Here is a 24,653-nt window from a genome sequence, read left to right on the forward strand (position 1 = left end):
TGCGGAGCAACCAAAGAGCGGGATCAGTGTATCATCAGCGGCTCAGTGTGTAACGTAAGACGCGCCTACGGCCGATGTGAGGGCTGCCGGGAATCACTGATGTCACCGAGAAAACAGCAGGATTCTGGGAAATACCCAAAATGCTGTTCTTTATATCAAGTCACAATGCTGGCAGCAGTATGATGTTATTACTGGACACCAAAACAGCCGCTGACTATAGCTGCAGTACACACACAGTAATTACTTACAGATATGTCATGCCCTGAAATATGACCGTGCCCCCCTCTATTCCCATACATTACACCCTGTGCCCCCTCTATTCCCATACATTACACCCTGTGCCCCCTCTATTCATATACGTTACATCCTGTGCCCCCTCTATTCATATACGTTACACCCTGTGCCCCCTCTATTCATATACGTTACATCCTGTGCCCCCTCTATTCATATACGTTACATCCTGTGCCCCCTCTATTCATATACGTTACATCCTGTGCCCCCTCTATTCATATACGTTACATCCTGTGCCCCCTCTATTCATATACGTTACATCCTGTGCCCCCTCTATTCATATACGTTACACCCTGTGCCCCCTCTATTCATATACGTTACATCCTGTGCCCCCTCTATTCATATACGTTACATCCTGTGCCCCCTCTATTCATATACGTTACATCCTGTGCCCCCTCTATTCATATACATTACACCCTCTGCCCCCTCTATTCATATACATTACACCCTGTGCCCCCTCTATTCATATACGTTACACCCTGTGCCCCCTCTATTCATATACATTACACCCTGTGCCCCCTCTATTCATATACGTTACATCCTGTGCCCCCTCTATTCATATACATTACACCCTCTGCCCCCTCTATTCATATACATTACACCCTGTGCCCGCTCTATTCATATACGTTACATCCTGTGCCCCCTCTATTCATATACATTACACCCTCTGCCCCCTCTATTCATATACATTACACCCTCTGCCCCCTCTATTCATATACGTTACATCCTGTGCCCCCTCTATTCCCATACATTACACCCTGTGCCCCCTCTATTCATATACGTTACACCCTGTGCCCCCTCTATTCATATACGTTACATCCTGTGCCCCCTCTATTCATATACGTTACATCCTGTGCCCCCTCTATTCATATACGTTACATCCTGTGCCCCCTCTATTCATATACGTTACACCCTGTGCCCCCTCTATTCATATACGTTACACTCTGTGCCTCCTCTATTCATATACGTTACACCCTGTGCCCCCTCTATTCCTCTACATTACACCCTGTGCCTCCTCTATTCATATACGTTACACCCTGTGCCCCCTCTATTCCTCTACATTACACCCTGTGCCCCCTCTATTCCTCTACATTACACCCTGTGCCTCCTCTATTCCTCTACATTACACCCTGTGCCCCCCTATTCCTCTACATTACACCCTGTGCCCCCTCTATTCCTCTACATTACACCCTGTGCCCCCCCTATTCCTCTACATTACACCCTGTGCCCCCTCTATTCCTCTACATTACGCCCTGTGCCCCCTCTATTCCTCTACATTACACCCTGTGCCTCCTCTATTCATATACGTTACACCCTGTGCCCCCTCTATTCCTCTACATTACACCCTGTGCCTCCTCTATTCCTCTACATTACACCCTGTGCCCCCCTATTCCTCTACATTACACCCTGTGCCCCCTCTATTCCTCTACATTACACCCTGTGCCCCCCCTATTCCTCTACATTACACCCTGTGCCCCCTCTATTCCTCTACATTACGCCCTGTGCCCCCTCTATTCCTCTACATTACACCCTGTGCCTCCTCTATTCATATACGTTACACCCTGTGCCCCCTCTATTCCTCTACATTATACCCTGTGCCCCCTCTATTCATATACGTTACACCCTGTGCCTCCTCTATTCATATACGTTACACCCTGTGCCCCCTCTATTCCTCTACATTACACCCTGTGCCCCCTCTATTCATATAAGTTACACCCTGTGCCCCCTCTATTCATATAAGTTACACCCTGTGCCCCCTCTATTCCTATACGTTACACCCTGTGCCCCCTCTATTCCTATACGTTACACCCTGTGCCCCCTCTATTCCTATACGTTACACCCTGTGCCCCCTCTATTCCTATACGTTACACCCTGTGCCCCCTCTATTCCTATACATTACACCCTGTGCCCCCTCTATTCCTATACATTACACCCTGTGCCCCCTCTATTCATATAAGTTACACCCTGTGCCCCCTCTATTCATATACATTACACCATGTGCCCCCTCTATTCCTATACATTACACCCTGTGTCCCCTCTATTCCTATATGTTACACCCTGTGCCCCCTCTATTCCTCTACGTTACACCCTGTGCCCCCTCTATTCCTATACGTTACACCCTGTGCCCCCTCTATTCCTATACGTTACACCCTGTGCCCCCTCTATTCCTATACATTACACCCTGTGCCCCCTCTATTCCTATACATTACACCCTGTGCCCCCTCTATTCATATAAGTTACACCCTGTGCCCCCTCTATTCATATACATTACACCATGTGCCCCCTCTATTCATATACATTACACCCTGTGTCCCCTCTATTCCTATATGTTACACCCTGTGCCCCCTCTATTCCTCTACGTTACACCCTGTGCCCCCTCTATTCCTCTGACCAAGCCAGCCACGGTGCCCCCCAGAACGACCTCTACGGTGCCCACAAAGAACGACAGCCACGATGCCCACCCTTAACAGCCACAGTGCTGCCTTGACGACAGCCTCAGTGCCCCTATAAAGACAGGCACTGTGCCCCCATGACGACAACCACAGTGCCCCTATAATGACACAGTGCCAACACTACAAAACAAGCTCCATAGCAGCAGTGCCCTCATAACAGATCAGCCATAAACCCCACAATGACAGGCACAGTGCTTAACAAGCCACCATGCTCCATAACCACAACCATAGTGCCCCCATAGTAAAGTCAGCCACAGAGCCAAGTTTTTCCAGCGGACAATCTTCTGACCTAGTCCGTGGACATTAGTAGCAGTGGGCACTACAAACCTCACAGGACTCAGGAAAGCCGAGTGGCCGTCTGTGCAAATCCCAAAACGTCAAATAAATGCCACCCCTATCTACTCAGTCAATGCGTGGTTTTCATTCAGAGCCCTTCTTCTCTTCTCTTTTTTTCTACTTTTGCTTTTAATCATTTTTCGTTTTTAAATGTTTAAAATTTGTCCTAATCTTGTCACCGATGTCACGCTATACAATGAAAATCCATGACATTTCCACAACAGAATAAGCATGCTGCAGTCTGGAAAAGGATCACTAGGTCGTGATGCCCACGCTGACGGTGATGTTTTCCATTACATGAGGTTGTGGATTTTCGTTGCAGAATCCACACTGAAAATCCCTAATCATTCCGCAACATCTGAACATAGCCTTAAAACTGCGCAGCTGCAGAGGAAAAATAAATGTCCTCATCTCGTTGTGCTCCCTCATAAACTACTACCCTCATCTTCCCTTCTCCATAACCGGCAATGAAAGTGAGGTGTCTCTCTCCATATATATATATATATATTTATTATCCTCTAACTACTGTATGGAGAATTTCTTATGTCATCTGAAAGGATAGAATCAGTCAAATTGTACCAAAATATTTTCTTGCCTTTTTAAATGCCGAATTTCTAATTTATAATACGGTGCCCATAACCTGTGCCTCCAATTTTATTATGTGCCATAAGTCTGGTATTCATACAGAGTCTACGGGTCCATAATATGTAATCATTTAGGCTCCATATCAATCCCTATGGAGAAGAGGGGCAGCGAAAATGTGATAACAGCCTCTCTTTAAGCTGACCATACACTTGAGATAGCGATCAGCCGTCTGTACTTTTGGCTACCAGCTATCTCCCCTGACTGCTCCTCCAAAATCTACGCTCTGCCCTGAGGATCAAAGGGCTGAGAATGTTGAATTCCCCCCCTGACATTTGCCGTTGGCGGAGAGTCGGGACACCCCATAAACTTTAGATTGTATGTTCGAAAGACTTTCATCCAATGTGTATAGATTCCTTTAGATCGCCCTATAAGTTCGATTTAGTAGGGTTGAGCAATTTCCGATTTTGCAGCCATAATACGGACCCTAAAATATGGCCGCTGTACGGCCGCCAGAGATGGGCATAAAGCAGATTACTGGGGACGCTGGCTTTGCCACATAAACCATCGTGTTAGGCCCCATGCACACGACCGTGCCCGCAATCACGGCCCGCGATTGCGGGCACGGCTGGCCGCTGACTGACAGCCGCATTTTCGGGCCGTGCTCCCATACAAAGTATGGGAGCACGGCCCGCAAAATGCGAGAGAACGGACATGTTCCATAATTCCCGGAACATTTCCACGGCACTGACACCCTTCCGTAGTGCTACGGAAAGGTGTCAGTGTTCAATGAAAGTGAATGGCTCCGTTATTGCGGTCCGCAAAAACGGAGGTTTTTTGCTGTCGTGTGCATGGGGCCAAAGGGTAAAAAAAACTTTTGACATGTCAGAAGTTTTGATCGGTGGAGGTCCAAGCACTAAAACGAAGCAGCAGAAGTGCTCAGGTGAGCGCTGTGCCGCTTCGTTCTGATCTCTCTTCGGAAAGCCGAGCGGGTGGTGTATGGACTCATAGATTTTCTATTGAGCCCGTACACCAATCCGAGGTAAACTGATCAGAAATGAAGCGGCTCAGCGCTCAGCAAAGCATTTCTGCAGCTTCGTTTTAGCGATTGGGGGGGTCTCAGTGCTCGGACCTCCACCAATCAAAACTTCTGACATGTCACTATGACACGTTTAAGGTTTTTTAAAAGTTTAGTTACATTTTAATTAAGTTTAGGCACTAAAGTTTAAATCCACCAAGGACAGAAATATTGTGTTAATTTTCACTGATTTAAAAACCGCCTGAGGCGTGTTCCTGCCAATAATACAATAAGAAATGTGACCACGCGCCAATCAGAGAAAAAGAGAAACCAATCATGATAAAATGCAATGTGACATTTTACAGAGGCGCAAAGCACAGAATGCACTGGCAGGATATAACATCCAAATGTAGCAGAGCTGAGTTGGTCATTTGGAGCAACTAATTGTGATCTCCTCTTGTGTTTTCTAGGGTTTTGCATAGCACTGCAGGTAAACCACGGCATCCAGAACATATGTAGAAATTTATAGTCTGATTTCACCAGATCGGAAAGAAGTTTGGACGTGGGGCTCTTTATAGACTCCAGTTTCACTGCTCTCTAGAGATTTCCATTTCTCCGTGTTCATCAGTATTTACAGTACTTACGTGTTAACAATCCGTGCTGACAAACCGCTTCTGTACTTACGGCATGACATTACCTAGTTGGGATCTTTAGTGTGATAATGTATACAAGTGCCCCCATGGGAGGTTTTTCGTTGGCAAGAGAATGTTCCAAGTTGCATTAACCCTCTCGTTTTCATTGTATATTATTTTCATTAGATCTGGGATGCCAAAAGTACCGTATAAGTTTATTACCCACCCTGTACCCAGGAATGGGGGTGTATCATATAGGCTGGGAGTAGCGGTCAGACATAAAAATTTGGAAACGAGTGAATGAAGGTCTAGTTATTCCTCTGAGCAACATTCATGCTTAGGGTACACACATATACTGTCTGGCCGAAAAACGCCCTGAAATGTAGTTTTACCGCAGATCGATGAGTTTATCAAATGATTGACGATGTCCATTTTGGCAGGTAAATGGCGGTTCTACCTACATAAATTGAATGTCGGCACCTCGGCCGATCACATTAGTTACTTGAGGAAACACATTTGTGATGTCACAGCTGCTTACCTAAGTGATACATGCTTGTGATGTCACAGCATGTTACCTGCCTGAAGCCCACTGATGTCACAGCCATTTAGCTGATTAAACCCACTTGTGATGCCACAGCAGTTACCTGACAGAAACACCGTTGTACTGTCACACCTGCTTACCTGACTAAAGCTAGTTGTGATGTCACAGCAGCCTACCGTAGCGATACACACTTGTGATGTCACAGCATGTTTTCTGAATAAAACCCACTTGTGATATCACAGCCATTTACCTGACTAAACCCATTTGTGACATCACAGCAGCTGACTGAGACATTCTTGTGATGTCATCGCCACTTACCTGAAAACTCACTTGTAATGTCACAACAGTACAACTGACAAAAACACAGTTGTGACGTCACATCTATTTGCCTTACTGAAACATACTTGTGATGTCACCGCAGTTTACCTGATAGAAACACACAGGAGAAAGGGACCTTCTGGCCCCCCTTAGGCACCAATGCCTGGGTGCCACTGCTACCTCTGCGCCCACTATAGCTGTGCTTCCTAGTGGGAAAAATAGGGGTCGTGACATTTATTTGCATTAAAAGTTGAATGGCGCTTGCTCAGATGTTCTAGAACTCCTATAGACTATAATGTAAAGAGTGACTGGCTCTCTTTTCTCCCCCTTATTGTGGCCACTAATGGTCGGTTTCTAATGCAAATTGAGGATCAGAAGGGCCCTATAGTTCCGATAAGTGGGTGTCCCAGACATGTGTTCCCGCCTATCAGACATTTATGACTTATTGTTCTGATTTACTATAAATGTCTAGAATTAAAATACTTCTTTAAAGTGGTTTTCCCATTAGGGACATTTATGACATATTCACTGGACATGTCATAAATGTCAGATAGAGGCGGGTCCCACCGCTCCTACTTCTAGAATGGGGCCCCATAAACCCCGCTCTGCTGCGACTGAAGTGTGTGATTTCCGACCATGAAGAATTAAACAGCGTAGGTCCCTGAGCTACGCTGTTTCCGTAACTCCCATAGTAGTGAATGGTAGTTACGGAAGCAGCGTAGCGTGCGAGCCACGCTGTTTCCATAACTACCATTCAGTTTAATGGGACTTGTGGAAACAGCGTAGCTCAGGGAAATACTCTGTTTTCGTAACTCCCGACTATATAGCCAGGAAGTGGTCGGGAGGCAGCGTGAGCAGAAAAAGGTAGAATGGGTTTAGGGGGCCCCATTCTAGATAGGTGCGTGTAACGGCAGGAAGGAGGTGAAGGGAAAGTGAGCCCTAAACTACCCACCTCCCTGTCCCTGCCTACTTGCAACGACCCGCCCTAGGCGACGGGGTACAACTGGGCGGCGGTCCCTACGCTGTCTAAGTGCACGGGAAAACAAACAGGGAACACGCAAGGGAAGGGGCAGTAGCCCACGGAATGCCGCGAGGGAACGGAGCGGTGAATGAGTAGTCGGACCAGGATAAGGTGGAGTATACCCAAGTGAGCACGGAGGAGGAAGCAAGCCGGAGGCAAAGCAAAGCAGGTTAAGCAGAACAGCAGCAAGGCAGAAGCAGGCTGGAGCAAGCAGCAGTGGGGCCAGGAATCCAGAAGAATTACAAGCACTGAGGAGGAGAACACAGCAGGTAATAAAGGAAAGGGGGCGGAGCTAACTCCGACTGACCAGGCTGCGATAGGCTCTCCCACTCCTGAGCCTGCCACCCTGGTTGGTGGGAGATGGTGTCAGTCGAACAGGTCTGGCCTCAGGTGTGGATTGATTAATCCCAGGAGTATACCTAGACGTAGTACCTGGCAGATCCCTAACAGTACTCCCCCTTTTATGAGGGGCCACCGGACCCTTACTAAGAGGACCCGGTTTAGTAGGGAAGAGAAGGTGGAACCTCCTGATCAATACCCCAGCGTGAACATCACGGGCAGGTACCCAAGTCCTCTCCTCCGGCCCGTATCCTCTCCAATGGACCAGGTACTGGAGGGAGCCCTGGACCATCCTACTGTCCATAATCTTGGCCACCTCGAATTCCACCCCCTCAGGGGTGAGAACGGGAACAGGAGGTTTCCTCGAGGGGGAGCAGCGTTTAAGGAGGGAGGCATGGAAGACGTCATGTATGTGAAAGGATGGGGGCAGCTCCAGACGGAAGGATACAGGGTTGAGGACTTCAATGATCTTATAAGGTCCAATAAATCGGGGAGCAAACTTCCTGGACGGGACCTTAAGGCGCAAGTTCCTGGACGACAACCAGACCAAATCCCCGACAACAAACCGGGGGTTCGCAGAACGTCTACTATCCGCCTGAATCTTTTGTGCGCTCTGGGACGCCTCTAGGTTCTTCTGAACCTGGGCCCAGACAGTGCACAGTTCCCGATGAACATCCTCTACCTCAGGATTATTGGAACAACCAGGGGAAGCGGAGGAGAACCTTGGGTTAAACCCGAAATTACAGAAAAACGGGGAGACCCCTGACGAGTTACTGACCCGGTTATTCAGGGAAAATTCAGCAAGGGGAAGGAATGAGACCCAATCGAATTGACAGTCAGAGATGAAACACCTTAAATATTGTTCCAGGGATTGGTTAGTCCTTTCCGTTTGGCCATTAGTTTCGGGATGGAAGGCGGAGGAGAAGGACAGATCAATCTCCAACTTTTTACAAAAGGCTCTCCAAAATAAGGAAACAAATTGTACCCGTCTGTCAGAAACGATATTGACTGGGGCCCCATGGAGACGCAGGATGTGTTTCACAAACAAAGAAGCTAACGTCTTGGCGTTAGGTAGCTTCTTAAGGGGCACAAAGTGGCACATCTTGCTGAAGCGGTCTACTACCACCCACACCACCGACTTGCCCTGAGATGGAGGCAAATCGGTGATAAAATCCATGGAGATATGGGTCCAAGGTCTCTGGGGAATGGGCAAGGAACGTAGTAGGCCCGCAGGTCGGGACCTAGGGGTTTTGGACCTAGCGCAAACCTCACAAGCGGCGACGTAAGCCCTAACGTCTTTAGGCAACCCAGGCCACCAATAGTTTCTGGTAATGAGGTGTTTGGTGCCCAAGATGCCAGGATGACCAGATAGAGCGGAGTCATGGTTTTCCCTGAGTACCCTTAGCCGGTATTGCAGGGGAACAAACAGTTTGTCCCCAGGGACGTTCCCGGGAGCTGCACCCTGATCAGCCGCGATATCAGAAGCTAAATCAGAATCCGTGGCAGAAACGATTATACCAGGGGGTAAAATACCAGCAGGATCCTTCTCGGAAGGAGGATTGGCCATGAAACTACGTGACAGGGCATCAGCCTTAATATTCTTGGACCCAGCCCTATAGGTAACCAAGAAATTAAATCTGGTAAAGAATAGTGCCCACCGAGCTTGTCTAGGATTAAGCCTCCGGGCCGATTCTAGGAAAACCAGATTCTTGTGATCCGTAAGGACCGTTACCTGGTGTCTGGCCCCCTCCAGGAAGTGCCGCCACTCTTCAAAAGCCCATTTAATGGCTAGAAGTTCGCGGTTGCCAATATCATAATTACTCTCCGTGGGCGAAAACTTCCTAGAGAAGTAAGCACAGGGGCGGAGATGGGTGAGGGAGCTGGTACCCTGGGACAAGACGGCCCCCACTCCCACCTCGGATGCGTCAACCTCCACAATAAATGGCTCCTCTTGGTTGGGCTGAATCAGCACGGGGGCCGAGATAAAGCACTTCTTGAGGGTCTCAAAAGCCTGGACGGCCTCAGGGGGCCAATGGAGGACATCAGCACCCTTGCGAGTAAGGTCCGTAAGAGGCTTAGCGACAACCGAGAAGTTGGCAATAAATCTCCTGTAATAGTTGGCGAACCCTAAAAAACACTGTAACGCCTTAAGGGAGGCAGGTTGGACCCATTCCGCCACAGCCTGAACCTTGGCAGGGTCCATGCGGAATTCATGAGGAGTGAGGATTTGCCCTAAAAATGGTATCTCCTGTACCCCAAAGACACATTTTTCAGTCTTAGCAAACAGATTATTCTCCCGAAGGACCTGGAGCACCTTCCTGACATGCTCCACGTGGGAGGACCAGTCCTTGGAAAACACCAGTATGTCATCAAGGTACACAACAAGAAAATTACCCAGGTAATCTCTCAGGATTTCATTAATAAAATTCTGGAAGACAGCAGGGGCATTACACAACCCAAAGGGCATGACCAGGTATTCGAAATGACCCTCGGGTGTGTTGAACGCAGTTTTCCACTCATCCCCCTCTTTGATGCGGATAAGGTTATATGCCCCCCGTAGATCGAACTTAGAAAACCATTGGGCTCCCTGAACCTGATTAAAAAGATCCGGAATCAAAGGAAGGGGATACTGGTTCCTTACAGTGACCTTATTCAGGTTACGATAATCAATGCACGGCCTAAGACCACCATCCTTCTTCCCCACGAAGAAGAAGCCAGCACCTACAGCAGAAGTCGAGGGGCGAATGAAACCCTTGGCCAGGCATTCTTGGATATACACCCTCATAGCTTCACGTTCAGGACATGAAAGATTAAATATCCTACCCTTAGGAAGCTTGGCACCAGGCACCAAATCGATGGCGCAATCGTAATCTCTATGAGGGGGCAGCACCTCGGAGGCCTCCTTAGAAAACACATCGGCGAAGTCCTGAACAAACTCAGGAAGCGTGTTTACCTCCTCCCGGGGAGAAATAGAGTTAACCGAAAGACATGACATAAGACATTCACTACCCCATTTGGTGAGATCCCCAGTATTCCAATCAAACGTGGGATTATGCAACTGCAACCAGGGAAGACCTAATACCAGATCAGACGATAATCCCTGCATCACCAGTACAGAGCACTGCTCCAAATGCATGGAGCCAACCAGGAGTTCAAAAACAGGAGTATGCTGAGTAAAATAACCATTAGCAAGGGGAGTTGAGTCGATACCTACTACAGGGATAGGATAAGGTAAATCAATAAATGGCATCTTAAGAGACATAGCAAATTCTACAGACATGATATTAGCAGATGAGCCAGAATCCACGAAAGCACTGCCCGTGGCAGACCGGCCAGCAAACGAGACCTGAAAGGGAAGCAAAATTTTATTGCGTTTCACATTAGCAGGAAATACCTGTGCGCCCAAGTGACCTCCCCGATGATCACTTAGGCGCGGAAGTTTTCCGGCTTTTTATTCTTGCGCCTGGGACAGGTGTTCAGAAGATGCTTGTCGTCCCCACAGTAGAAGCAGAGACCATTCATTCTGCGAAACTCCCTACGTTGTCGAGGGGACATGGAGGCCCCGGGTTGCATAGGTACCTCCGAGTCCTCCGTGGAGGGGCGAGGAGACGGGACCTCGGGGGGGATCGCAGAAAAGTCAGAGGGGAGCACATGGAAGCGCTCAAGCTGACGTTCCCTGAGACGTCGGTCAAGTCGTACTGCTAGGGCCATAACCTGGTCAAGGGAGTCAGAAGAGGGGTAGCTAACCAGCAGATCCTTCAGGGCGTCAGATAATCCTAACCTAAACTGGCACCTTAGGGCCGGATCGTTCCACCGAGAAGCTACGCACCACTTTCTAAAATCAGAGCAGTATTCCTCAACCGGTCTCCTACCCTGACATAAGGTCTCCAGCTGACTCTCGGCTAAGGCAGTCCTGTCAGTCTCGTCGTAAATGAGTCCGAGGGCAGAGAAAAAACGATCAACAGAGGAAAGTTCAGGGGCGTCAGGAGCCAATGAGAAGGCCCACTCTTGGGTCCCTTCCTGGAGTCGGGATATGATGATACCCACCCGCTGGTTCTCGGAACCTGAGGAGTGGGGTTTTAGGCGGAAATACAGTCTGCAACTCTCCCGGAAGGAGAGAAACGTCTTACAGTCCCCTGAGAACCGGTCAGGTAACTTGAGGTCGGGTTCTAGAGGTGAGGTGAGGGGAACTACTAAGGCAGCGTCACCCTGGTTGACCCTCTGGGCCAGGGCCTGGACCTGTAGGGAGAGGCCCTGCATCTGCTGGGTCAGGGTCTCAAGGGGGTCCATGATAGCGTCAGCGTAGGAGAAATGGTAGACTAGGTATGGGCTTGTAATTATGTAACGGCAGGAAGGAGGTGAAGGGAAAGTGAGCCCTAATCTACCCACCGCCCTGTCCCTGCCTACTTGCAACGACCCGCCCTAGGCGACGGGGTACAACTGGGCGGCGGTCCCTACGCTGTCTAAGTGCACGGGAAAACAAACAGGGAACACGCAAGGGAAGGGGCAGTAGCCCACGGAACGCCGCGAGGGAACGGAGCGGTGAATGAGTAGTCGGACCAGGATAACACAGCAGGTAATAAAGGACAGGGGGCGGAGCTAACTCCGACTGACCAGGCCGCGATAGGCTCTCCCACTCCTGAGCCTGCCACCCTGGTTCGTGGGAGATGGTGTCAGTCGAACAGGTCTGGCCTCAGGTGTGGATTGATTAATCCCAGGAGTATACCTAGACGTAGTACCTGGCAGATCCCTAACAGTGCGGGTCCCAGAGGTGGGACCTGCACCTATCTGACATTTATGACATATCCTGTAGATATGTCAAAAATGGCCTTGATGGGAAAACCCCTTTAACAAAAACATGGGTCTCCCTGAGACCCAGAATATAAGAGCTCAAAAGGTGGCAAACCCATGTGTGCCGGTGCCTGTTATCAGTATTATCCTTCTCTCGGCGTGGGAGTGAGTGTGGAAGCTTAAGGACGAATTCAAACGACTGTGGTATACGTCCGTGTGGCGGCCATTAAAACGACGGCCGTCACACGGACGCATGTATTTCGATAGGGCCGTTCACACGGCCGTTGTTTCAACAGACCGTGTGAAGGATCCGTTGAAAAATTAGAACATGTCCTATTTTCTTCCATTTTCTCGTATCCCTCGATATACTCAAGTCTTTGGGATTGATGAAAACGGGTCCCGCATGGATGCAGCTCGAACGTGAAAAATTGCCGTTTTTCACGTCCGAGTTTGCATTCGTTCGTGTGAATCTGGTCTTAGTCTGAACATCTAGATTCACTTGTGACTGTTTCTGCTCTGATATTATCTTTCTTCCTTTTTGATCCGTGTGCTCCCTTCACTGCTTCTATTATGGTCGATTTTTTGTTTGTGTAGTAAACCTCTCCCCCCACAAGATCCCAGTAATCCCATGACTGGGACAGACACAATTGACAAGTCACTGCCAGTCTCTATAGTCCAGTGATGCCCCCATGGCACAGTTTCTATATACATTCTTACAGATGACGGTTCCATTGACAAACTGGATTGAAAAAATGATAACAGACATTCTATACTTAGTAAAATAAATACAGAAGAGCCATACTAAGCCTTAGAGCTCGGATTTGAATACCACAATGTTGTGTGAAGTCTGTGTTGTTACTGTGATTATGCAAAATCAAGCATGGGAGATATGGATATAACACAACTTCTGACACTTCTCACATCCACTGCTTGAGAGGAGCCCTAAGGCCAGGATCACACCTGCAGTTTTTGGCTCAGTTTTTTGAGCCAAGGCCAGAAGTGGATCCAAAAGGAAGAAAAGGTATGAAGGAAAGACTGAGCCAAAACTGCATGTGTGTGATCCTGGCCTTAGGCTGGTTTCGCACAAAGCATTTTTGGAAATAACGTCACTACAGTTTTTAACCCCTTGGCGACATCTGACATACTATTACTGAGGTGTCGCCAAGGGGAAATATGGAGCGCACTCACGGGCTGAGTGCGCTCCATACTCGGCGGGTGACGGCTGACAAGATCACTTTGATTCCACCCGTTTAACACTTTAAATGCCGCAGTCAATAGCGACCGCGGCATTTAAATTGTTAGACTCAGGGGGGTGCAGCAGGAGGGTCCTTGCACCGCTCCCTCCCTTCTGACTGGATATTCACTTCTCCTCATGGAGCCGGATAACCGTTATGCCTTCTTAGCGTGGACTGGATAGGGGTATAATTCCTGGATGTTGAGGAAGATAGGAACTGGGCTTGAGGCCTACCTTTAGTTATTCTCTGAGGAGATGCTCAAGTGAAACAGCCTTCCTCTGGCTATGAAGGCCTCCATGTCTGCCATCTTTGTACTCCTCCTCCCCCCCTCTATGACATTCATATGCACTAATGTGTCAGGGTAGTAGACAGTAAAACATCTAAATTTGTTAAAAACCCCATCCTACCTTTCTTTTCATGCAGTTATGTCCCAGGCTGCCAGAATATATTTTTTATTGAAATAGAAGCAGGTGGAGATGTTACCCACTTCCGCCGCCTTCATTGTTACACTTGTAGGGTAACTAAACTTTTAAAAACTTTTGACATGTCAGAAGTTTTGATCGGTGGAGGTCCGAGCACTAAATCACCACCGATCACTAAAATGAAGCATCAGAAATGTTCAGGTAAGCGATGTGCTGCTTCGTTTCTGATCATTTATGAAAAGTTAATCAAAATATAACTAAACTATTAAAAAACTTTAAACATGTCATAGTGACATGTCAGAAGTTTTGATCGGTGGCGGTGAACGCTGAGCCGCTTAATTTCCGATCAGTTTACCTCGGAGCGGTGTACGGGCCCAATAGAAAATCGATGAGTCCGTACACCGCTCGCTATTCTTTCCGTGATAAGCCGTTAGGAAACTAAGCAGCACAGCGCTGACTCCAACACGTCTGCCGCTTTGTTTTAGCGATCGGTGTGGTCTCAGTGCTCGGACCTCCACCGATCAAAACTTCTGACATGTCAAAAGTTTTTTAAAAGTATATTTACCCTTTAATAGCATTCAACTTTTTTTGGTTTTATACAATAATCTTATCGGCTATAGATTTAGTGTGAAGATTTTGGTGTGACACATCCCTTATGGACATAGAAGCATTTAATCACTGATACCCAATCATGCTTCTCATACCATAGATCTAATAAAGTATGGAATTGTTCTCCCGCTGTGATTGGCTGCCAGGGAAAGCTGAGAGAGGGACAGGAGGAGCCTCTGGGTAACAGATAAAGCAGTCCCATTAACTAATACACTGCTGGTCTCCTATATACAGCTGCTTCCTGACCCATAAAATATAGACAGGAGAGGTCTGGAGCCGAAACAGTCGCGGTTATAAGAGAAAGACTTGCAGAGTCTGGTTTTAATTTTTGGCCGGTGGTGAACTTTTAAGTTATAGGTTTTAAGAAGCGAGATTACGGCATGTGTGATGAAGTAGTCACGTAGACTTGTGCAATATCCTGTATAGGTGGCACATAATAACTGTAGCAATAAACAAAGTAAATAAGTATTTGAGCACCATATATAGTAACCTACATTTCTCTTCTCAAAAAACAGGAACTTCAAAATTAGAAACATTGAGACTTCTGCGCATTTCATTTGTAGAAACCAGAACTGCTGAGCACTTTTATTAACGGAAGTTCATATATCACAGCAGGGGTGAGAGCTATATTAACCCCTTATGGACATTTGAGCCTTAAAATTCATCCCCATCTTTTCTCATCACATCATTTTTAACCCCTTAATGACCGGGCCATTTTGCACGTTAGTGACCAAGGATTATTTTTTGTTTTTTCACGGTCGCATTCCAAGAGTCGTAAGTCTTTTTTTATTCCGTCGACATAGCCGTATTCGGGCTTGTTTTTTGCGGGACGAGTTGTATTTTGTAATTGTACCATTTTTAGATGCTTATAACATATTGATTAACTTTTATTAACTTTATTTTAGGAGAGAATTGAAAATAAGCAGCTATTCCAGCATTCATTTTCACGTTATAAATTTACGCCGTTTACTATGCAGCGTAAATAACATGTTAACTTTATTCTATGGGTCGGCACGATTACAGGGATACCAAATGTGTAAAGGTTTTATATGTTTTTTCTACGTTTGCACAATAAAAACCCTTTTAGAAAAAAATTACTTGTTTTTGCATCGCCGCGTTCCAAGAGGCGTAACGTTTTTATTTTTCCGTCGATGTGGCCGTACGTGGGCTTGATTTTTGCAGGACAATGTGTAGTTTTTATTAGTACTATTTTGGGGTACATAGGACTTATAGATTAACTTTTATTTTATTTTTTATGGGGGGAATGGGAGAAAAGAGAGAATTTTGACTTTGTTTTTTGCGTTTTCTTTGGACGCCGTTCATCCGGAGGTTTAATTAATATGTTCATTTTATTGGTCAAGTTGTTACGATCGCGGGGATACCATATATGTGTATGTGTGATTTGTTTTGACCGTTTTACTAAATAAAACCACTTTTTGGGCCAAAAAAGTAGTTTTATTTGACTTTGACTGTAATTATTATTTTTTTTTTTTCACAAGCTCTATTTAACTGTTTAAAATTTTTTTTTTTAGTCCCACCAGGGGACTTCACTATGCGATGTGCCGATCGCATATATAATGCTTTGGTATACTTCGTATACCAAAGCATTATTGCCTGTCAGTGTAAAACTGACAGGCAACCTGTTAGGTCATGCCTCCGGCATCGCCTAACAGGCAGTTGCGGAAGACAGACCTGGGGGTCTTTGTTAGACCCCCAGCTGTCATGGAAACCCGACGGCGACCCGCGTTTTGTTTGCGGGGGCGCCGATGGGGTGACAGAGGGAGCTCCCTCCCTCTGTCAAACACATTAAATGCCGCTGTTACTATTGACTGCGGCATTTAATGGGTTAAACTGCCGGAATCGGCGCGCGCTTCGATTCCGGCAGTTGCAGCAGGAGCCAGGCTGTGTATAACAGCCGTGCTCCTGCCGCTGATCGCGTGGGTACAGTCTCAGTACCCGCGCCATCACAGGACGGATATATCCGTCCTCCTGCGCGAACTAGCAGCTGCTGAGGACGGATATATCCGTCCTTCGGCGGTAAGGAGTTAAGTCCAAAATTTGGTGCCAATTGATTTCTTATTATATGTTTATAGTGGTCGGAGCTCCATTTTTCTCATACTGAGCACTAAATCTTCTGCATAGGTAAAGAGTTAAAAGATACCATACTGACTGCCTACAGTCACCACTAGAGGGAGCTTACTGTATACTGTCTTTTTATGTAAAGGCGTTATGTAGAAACCAAAAATGATTAGCAGTGTAGTCACTGCAGTATGTGAGTACACCCGCTAATATACATTCCGGTCCCACGTTACGCTGATTCTGAGATTTTCATAGATTTTTATAGCGCTGCCGGGGACCGGAAGTCTAGCTGCACAGTCTTCTATGATGATGAGACGACTCTTCGTCATGTGACCGGGGCCCCGCTGTACTATATGTACAAGCAGAAGCCGTAGTACAGAGATTACATATAGTAAAGAGGAACGGGGCCGGTCACTTGACGAAGAGTCGTATCGTCATCAAAGAACACTGTGCAACTAGACTTCCAGTCCCCCCGGCAGCGCTATAAAAATCGATGAAAATCTCAGAATCAGCGTGACGTGGGACCGGAATGTATATTAGTGGGTGTACTCACATACTGCAGGGACTACACTGACAATTATTTTTGGTTCCCACATAACCCCTTTAATGTAGAACAGTATGCAGGTAGCTCCTCAGCTCCCTCTGGTGGTGGTGGCGGCTTCAGGTAGCTAGCATGTTTTCTTTGAAATTCAAGTATATGCAGGGGGTTTGTAGCTCTGTATCAGAAAAACAGAGCTCTGACCGCTCTAAAGATACATTAATAAATTAATCCAGCACTGAATTCTGAGCTTATTTAGATTAAAATAAAACAAAATGGTATCCACGGGCGGACATTCACTTGAAAAAACAGAGGACTTATGTTTTTTTTTGCCTCACCGTGAGCCATCATTTCATTATTTTTAAAGGCTATTATTTTTTTTTAATGAAATTGTGTATCCGTGTGATTGGTGCAACTTTGTAACAATGATTGAAACTTTTTGAGATACAGCTGATTTGTATCCTGTATAAAGAGCAGATGTATCGTGGCTGAAACCTGAATCTGTCAGGTCCGCGGGACTGTTATCGATCACATCTAAGTTTGGCTTTAATAGTCTTAAGCATGAAGGTCATATAACTTGTTAATAAATGAATACGAGGTAGACATGTCGCACCGCAGAGACAGGAAAGAGTTAATCAGCAGGTTGTAGTGTAAACAAAGCGGTATCCATAGCCGGAATATCATGTTAGCAGATACAATGCGGCGGCCTCCTCCTTCAGGTGTCACTTTGTGTGCATTGTTGTAGGTCAACACTCAGGTACACGCTCTCCCGGCTGTCTCTCATGTCTCTCATGTCTCTCATGTCTCTCATGTCTCTCATGTCTCTCATGTCTCTCATGTCTCTCATGTCTCTCATGTCTCTCATGTCTCTCATGTCTCTAAAGTTTTGCGGGTGACAGCTTCTTACTTTATCTGCAAAAAGGAGCACATTTCTTCCTTAATTCCCAGGCCTTTCCTGCTCCTTATAAGAGGGCTCCATTTTTATTTTTGCCATTGGGCGCACCCTATCCCTACAATGGACCAACGATGCCGCCTCTGGAGAAAAAACGACAGGAGACCAGTGGCACAGTGCGTTCCTAGATCCGCTGCCGTCTAGCAAACAGCGAGGGTCACGGCAGATGGATACCCACCAATCAGATATTGCTGGAAATTTACTAAGCAAAATATACAAGAATTCTGGCACAAACTGTGCTGAAAAAGTGGCGTATATTGCATGAACCAAATTTATTAGGGTTTTAGACACTTTTTGCACCTTCCTCGACAGTTTTGAAAAGTAACCATTTTGTTGGCACACGATACCGATGTAAAGTATGCCAGCCAAGATGTTGGTGTAAGAAACCGAAAAGTGCCCATCATATTTAGCGAGTTGCGTCACATTTATCATACAGTATCCACTATTATGATAAATTTGGCGCAGTTTCTTCTTGTCAGGTCTAGTTTTCACCTGTCTAAATTTAGGACAGAATTAATAAATCTGCCCCAGTGTACTGAGGTGTCATGGGATAGGAGGGGTAGCACAGAGGAAGGGAAAGCCGGAGGAAATGACAAGATGGTGTCCGATCATAAGCAGACGGGAGGCTGGACTGCAAAGAAGTGAGTAAAAGTCCAGAGCTTGATAGAAAATCAGGGGTGGTGCTATGATCCAAAATTTTGTGTAGGGGAATACACAAAATTCGACTCTAAGGATATTTAAAGGGGTATACCCATGTTATAATATTATGGTATATCGCCAGGTTGTGCAATAACATTCTGATCGTTAGGGACCCCAACAATCCCCAGCACCACATTTACAGTATTTTTGGAAGTTTTTTGCATCAGTGTTCTGAAGCCTATAATTTGGGGTTAAAGAGGGGGCAAGATGGTATATACCCCGCAGGGAGGTCGCTGAGAAAGAGGAAATTAAGCAGGCGTTATAGTGCCAACAGTTGAACTTTACTTTTACTTTCAATTATATATACTTCTTCCCGGCGCTAATAGTGCACATGGCCACAGATTACAATATTCACATTTTCCACTTTGGGAGGCACGCGATTAGTCACGGCTCAGGCTGACAAGATGGCCGGCTAGTTTTGTATGACCGGTAGACACAGGGTCAAGGGCACCGCTCCTTGATACAAGAGCTCTCTGCTTCGGACCTAGGCCTCAAGATGGTGGCTGCAAATTGCGTTGCCTACACCGTGTTCCAAATTATTATGCACATTGGATTTAAGTGTCATAAACATTTAATTATTAGTTTTCCAATTAAACTCATTGATGGTATTGTATCTTAGGGCTCTTTGGATCATTGTAATCAATCTCAGACACCTGTGATAATTAGTTTGCCAGGTGTGCCCAATCAAAGGAAAACTACTTAAGAAGGATGTTCCACATTATTAGGCAGGCCACAGGTTTCAAGCAATATGGGAAAGAAAAAGGATGTCTCTGCTGCCGAAAAGCGGGAAATAGTGCAATAACTTGGACAAGGTATGAAAACATTGGATATTTCAAGAAAACTTAAGCGTGATCATCGTACTGGGAAAATATTTGTGGCTGATTCAGAGCACAGACGGGTTCGTTCAGATAAATGCATAATGAGGAAGGTTTCTGCCAGACAAATTAATAGGATTAGGAGAGCAGCTGCTAAAATGCATTTGAAGCCGCTGGTGCCTCTGGAGTCCCGCGAACCTCAAGGTGTAGGATCCTCCAGAGGTTTGCAAGTGTGCATAAAGCTATTATTCGGCCACCCCTAAACAATGCTCACAAGCAGAAACGGTTGCAGTGGGTTCAGAAACACATGAAGACTAATTTTCAAACCGTGTTGTTCACTGATGAGTGCCGTGCAACCCTGGATGGTCCAGATGGATGGAGTAGTGGATGGTTGGTGAATGGCCACCATGTCCCAACAAGGCTGCGACGTCAGCAAGGAGGTGGCGGAGTCATGTTTTGGGCTGGAATCATGGGGAGAGAGCTGGTAGGCCCCTTTAGGGTCCCTGACAGTGTGAAAATGACCTCTGCAAAGTACGTAGAGTTTATGACTGACCACTTTCTTCCGTGGTACAAAAAGAAGAACCGTGCCTTCCATAGCAAAATTATCTTCATGCATGACAATGCACCATCTCAAGCTGCAAAGAATACCTCTGTGTCATTGGCTGCTATGGGCATAAAAGGAGAGAAACTCATGGTGTGGCCCCCATGTTCCCCTGACCTCAACCCTATTGAGAACCTTTGACCTTTGGAGCATCCTCAAGCAAAATATCTATGAGGGTTGGAGGCAATTCATATCAAAACAGAAGCTCTTGGGAGGCTATTCTGACATCCTGCAAAGATATTCAAGCAGAAACTGTCCAAATACTCACAAATTCAATGGATGCAAGAATTGTGAAGGTGATATCAAAGAAGGGGTCCTATGTTAACATTTCACTTGGCCTGTTAAGGTTTTTTTGATTGAAAGAGCTTTTGATTTCTGTAAATATGACCTCCTGATGCTGCAAATTCAACAAATTACCATTTTAGTCTCTTTACAACCTTTAAAATGTTTTGATCTCTGTTGTGCATAATAATGTGAAACAGGGCATTTTGAGTTTTTTACGTCTAAAAAAAAATCTGTTATCATTAGGAGATTTGTTCAATAAAATTTGCATTATACTCCAACGGTTGATGGCTTGAAGATTATACTGACTGTCATTTGCATCGACTATTTAGGAAAATCGGCGAAAAATAACATTTGCACAACAATTTGGAACGCGGTGTAGTGGCCCACGAGATGGTGGCTGCTAAGGCTCTGTAAGCCTCAAAATCAACCGACTCTAGACCCTTTAGTTTTTCACTATGCGGGCCACTACCGGTACACCTCTGTGTCTTGGGTCAGTCTCACTCTCACCGCTACCCATTCAGCTATCTGTACAAAAGTCATCTGCCATATCACCCTCTGCTCGCTCTTCAGGACCTGTCGCCACCCCAGGCCTATTGAGAGATACTAACGTTAAATACAGGTTGTTCAGTTCGAGCTCCTCACAGTCAGTCTCTCGGAATAGCCATTTTCACCCAGTAACGCAGAGCTCAGGTCATGCCACTTTCCTCCTAACACTGAACACTGTTTGGCGGGCTCACCACCGTATTATACTCCAAGCGCCACCCCCAGGTCTGATAACGCTCGCACGCTCAAGCATCCATCATTAATAATGGCGTCTAGCTTGTACATACCGGCGCTCTAAATTTGGATGTGAACAAGCCAGGCACCTTGCCTTACCTAATAAAGACAACAAGAGGCAATATTTACAGGACATCTTCAGTGGCCGGATTAACCACCCTTTTCTCCTATGTAACATATCATCTCCGATCCTTGCCAGGCCGGCTTTACCACTGCACAAGCGCCAACTAGTGGAAAGATAAAGAAGACAGCAGCAGAAACAACACTATACTGATAACAAACTTACATTGCCACGAGGGGCCCGAAATGAAATAACAACAATAAATACAACATTTCCCTTTTAATTTTGGGGATGCATTCCGCCATTTATTAAAAGGCAAAAGCAGGAGTGGGTCCAAAACACAGAAGAGGTGCAAATCTTTTCATTACACTTTTTCTATTCCTGCTCCCCTCCTATTTTTGGCTTACAAATAGTGATACAAAATACTGACTAGAATACTGCCCTGTCAAAGTGGCCTAAAACGAATGGACAGATGTTCCTTCGGCAGTTCTTCTGCACAACCGTGCTCCCTACCCAACGGGTGGCCGGGAGCTTTGCTGTGCAGGCAAATTCAATGAGACATTCAAAGAGTCACAGCGCTTAAAGCCCCTATTACACCAGCCGATTTTGGCCAATGCAGCGAGTACCGATCAACGAGACCGATAATATTATTTTTTTTTAAAAGATACGATCAGCAGATGAACGAACGTTTGCTCGTTCATCTTCTGATCGCTGGCCTGTTTACACAGGGCAATGATTGGGAACGAGCGTTCTCGCTATGTAATCGAAGTAGAAGTAGTACAGCGAGTACATAGAGTACAGCGGGGTTTGTCACATGATGACGAGTTGTGTCATGAAGGAACACTGTGCAACTAGACCTCCAGTCCCCCGGCAGCGCTATAAAAATCTATTCAAATCTCACAATCAGCGGACGGGGGACCGGAATGTATATTAGCGAGTGTATCACATACTGCAGTGACTGCATTGCTATTAATTTTCGGTCCCCACATAACCCCTTTAATTTTTGTAAGTCTGTGCAGGAGAGAAGCAGATATGTTGTAAATGAGACTCTCATGCGATGTATCACAGTCTAGACTATAAAAGTTAAATGAATGGAGTTTATTTTATTGCTTCTGAGTGATGACTGTGGTTTTTAATACCATTTTGTCAATTTTGCATGGTGAGCACTTGTGTAGTACAGCTGATAACTTAAACCATTATTCTTCTCCTGAAAGATCCCTGGGGAGAAACTTCACTGCAATCAGATACTCTCCTAATGAAAGTCTCCACGTGAAATCTGGCGGTTTTATAATGACAACTAAGAACGGAGGCTCACGAATACCTGGACTCTTTTTATTTGCTACTTCCTATTATTCTAGGTGAATTTTGCTGATACGGATCCTGCGGCGTCACAGACCACGACTGTGCTAATTTCTTCTATTGGTTTGCTGAGTCAGGGTTTATTATGAACATCATAAATAAAAGTGTGAAATTCTTTAATCATTACTTTTGTATACGTGGGCAATGAATATATAGGCAACTTCCAATAACAGATAAATGGATGAAAGTCATGACCGATGGTAAATGTTATAGGTAGTGGCTTCATGGCTGCTTTTTATCTCAATTATATTAGGGCAATGTTATGATCAGTGACTGCAGCCTAGTTGAATTGTCCGTTGCAAGTATAAAGCTATGATCACATCTGCGACAGGTCTCCGTTCCGTCAGAGCTTTCCGACGGAACGGATCCCTGACTGACAGAAACGGAAACCATAGTTTTCCGTTTCCATCTCTATTGATTTCAATGGTGACGGATTCGGTGCCAATGGTTTCCGTTTGTGTCAGTTGCGCAAGGGTTCTGTCGTTTTGATGGAATGAATACCGTAGTCCACTCACATTTAGCAGTCGGACATCTGCACAATGCCAGTCTGCGTAGCCCTGAGAATCAAAATCGGAGGTCGGTGGAGGAGGATATTGACGGATTTAAAAAGAGTCATTAACATCTGGGGCTCCTAGACCTTAGTGTCAAATCACTCCTCCAAAACCATATCCACTTTTTACCCATGTTGGGCTGAATTTACACCAGCTCGATATATAATGTTTTTGTTGCAATTTCTGCAAAAATTTTAGGAAAAACACCACAAAACCGACAATTATAAATGCAGCCTGACGATGGCCGGTATTTTTGGGTGGGAAAGGCAGCAACCCCATCGATGTACCCTATTGGCCTATAATGGGGGTTTGTCGGGTTTTGCTCCTGTCAATTCTGACAGAATTTACTACGGAGGCTCCGAATTAAGCTTTTAAGGCAAATGTGAATGGAGCCTTATGTGTAAGACAGCCGGTTACTAAGCCAGGGTTCATACATATGGGCCCACGTATTTCCTCTTATTATATGCCGCAAGTGAGCCAAACAATTGCTGTGTAGTCCTTGGATGTGGACTTGTGCTGGCGTTAACCCTGCAAAATTATGATACAGGGAATTGTGTCCGTTATCCTACCGCAGCTTGTATCTATATCTATATATATATATATATATATATGTGTGTGTGTGTGTGTGTGTTTGTAGCCGATTTAAGGCATTAGCTCTTAGTTTATATAGGTAAGCACAGTGCTCCACCTACTGGAGGATGTAGGAACAGAACAGACTCCATATTTTTGCGTGTGTACATAGCTGATGGCTGATTTATCTTTATAGAGCTTATTATTTCTATTAAATAAGCTTTGCACTCACTGAAAAATATGGACTCCCTATATCTTATTCTGTTCCTTTATCCTCCAGTCAGAACCGTAACTTCAATCTCCTAGATCCCAATGAAAAATCTGGAACAGAGTCTCTACCTACCATATTTCATTTATTATGTGGGTAGACACCTTTTTCACCAAAAAATACTGATTTAACACTGAGTCTGATTTTACATTTCGATCTGGGAATTATTCAGTTACTCACAGGTACCGTCTTTAAACCCCAGACCAGACCTCCCAAAAAATAGGTAGAAGAACATGCCCTCCTCAAACCCTATAAATAAATACAGACCCCCGGACCTTAAACTAATAGTGTTATGATGGGGTAGGGAGACAGACAGGTGAGCCCTAATCTACCCGCCACTCAGTCCCTGCCTACTTGCAACGGCCCGTCCTAGGCGACGGCGTACAAATGGGCGACGGTCCCTACGCTCAATAAGTGCACGACAGACAAACAGACAAGGGTACACAGAAGCTAAGGGAAATGGGGCAGTTGACCACGGCAACACAGTGAGCAACAGGAGTAGTGAACGAG

The 24,653-nt window shown here is 45.9% G+C and overlaps 1 long non-coding RNA gene across 2 annotated transcripts in view; it reads left to right on the forward strand.

The window, feature by feature from the left end:
* The window catches only part of LOC142660850 (uncharacterized), a 35,033-nt gene that overhangs the window by 852 nt on the left and 9,528 nt on the right, over window positions 1–24,653 (forward strand). For both annotated transcript variants that reach the window (XR_012850575.1, XR_012850576.1), the window contains exon 2: window positions 5,151–5,170. This is a non-coding gene — a long non-coding RNA (uncharacterized LOC142660850). The remainder of the gene's footprint in view (window positions 1–5,150; window positions 5,171–24,653) is intronic.

This window comes from Rhinoderma darwinii, chromosome 9 (genome assembly GCF_050947455.1).
Source record: "Rhinoderma darwinii isolate aRhiDar2 chromosome 9, aRhiDar2.hap1, whole genome shotgun sequence".
Classification (NCBI taxonomy): domain Eukaryota; kingdom Metazoa; phylum Chordata; class Amphibia; order Anura; family Rhinodermatidae; genus Rhinoderma; species Rhinoderma darwinii.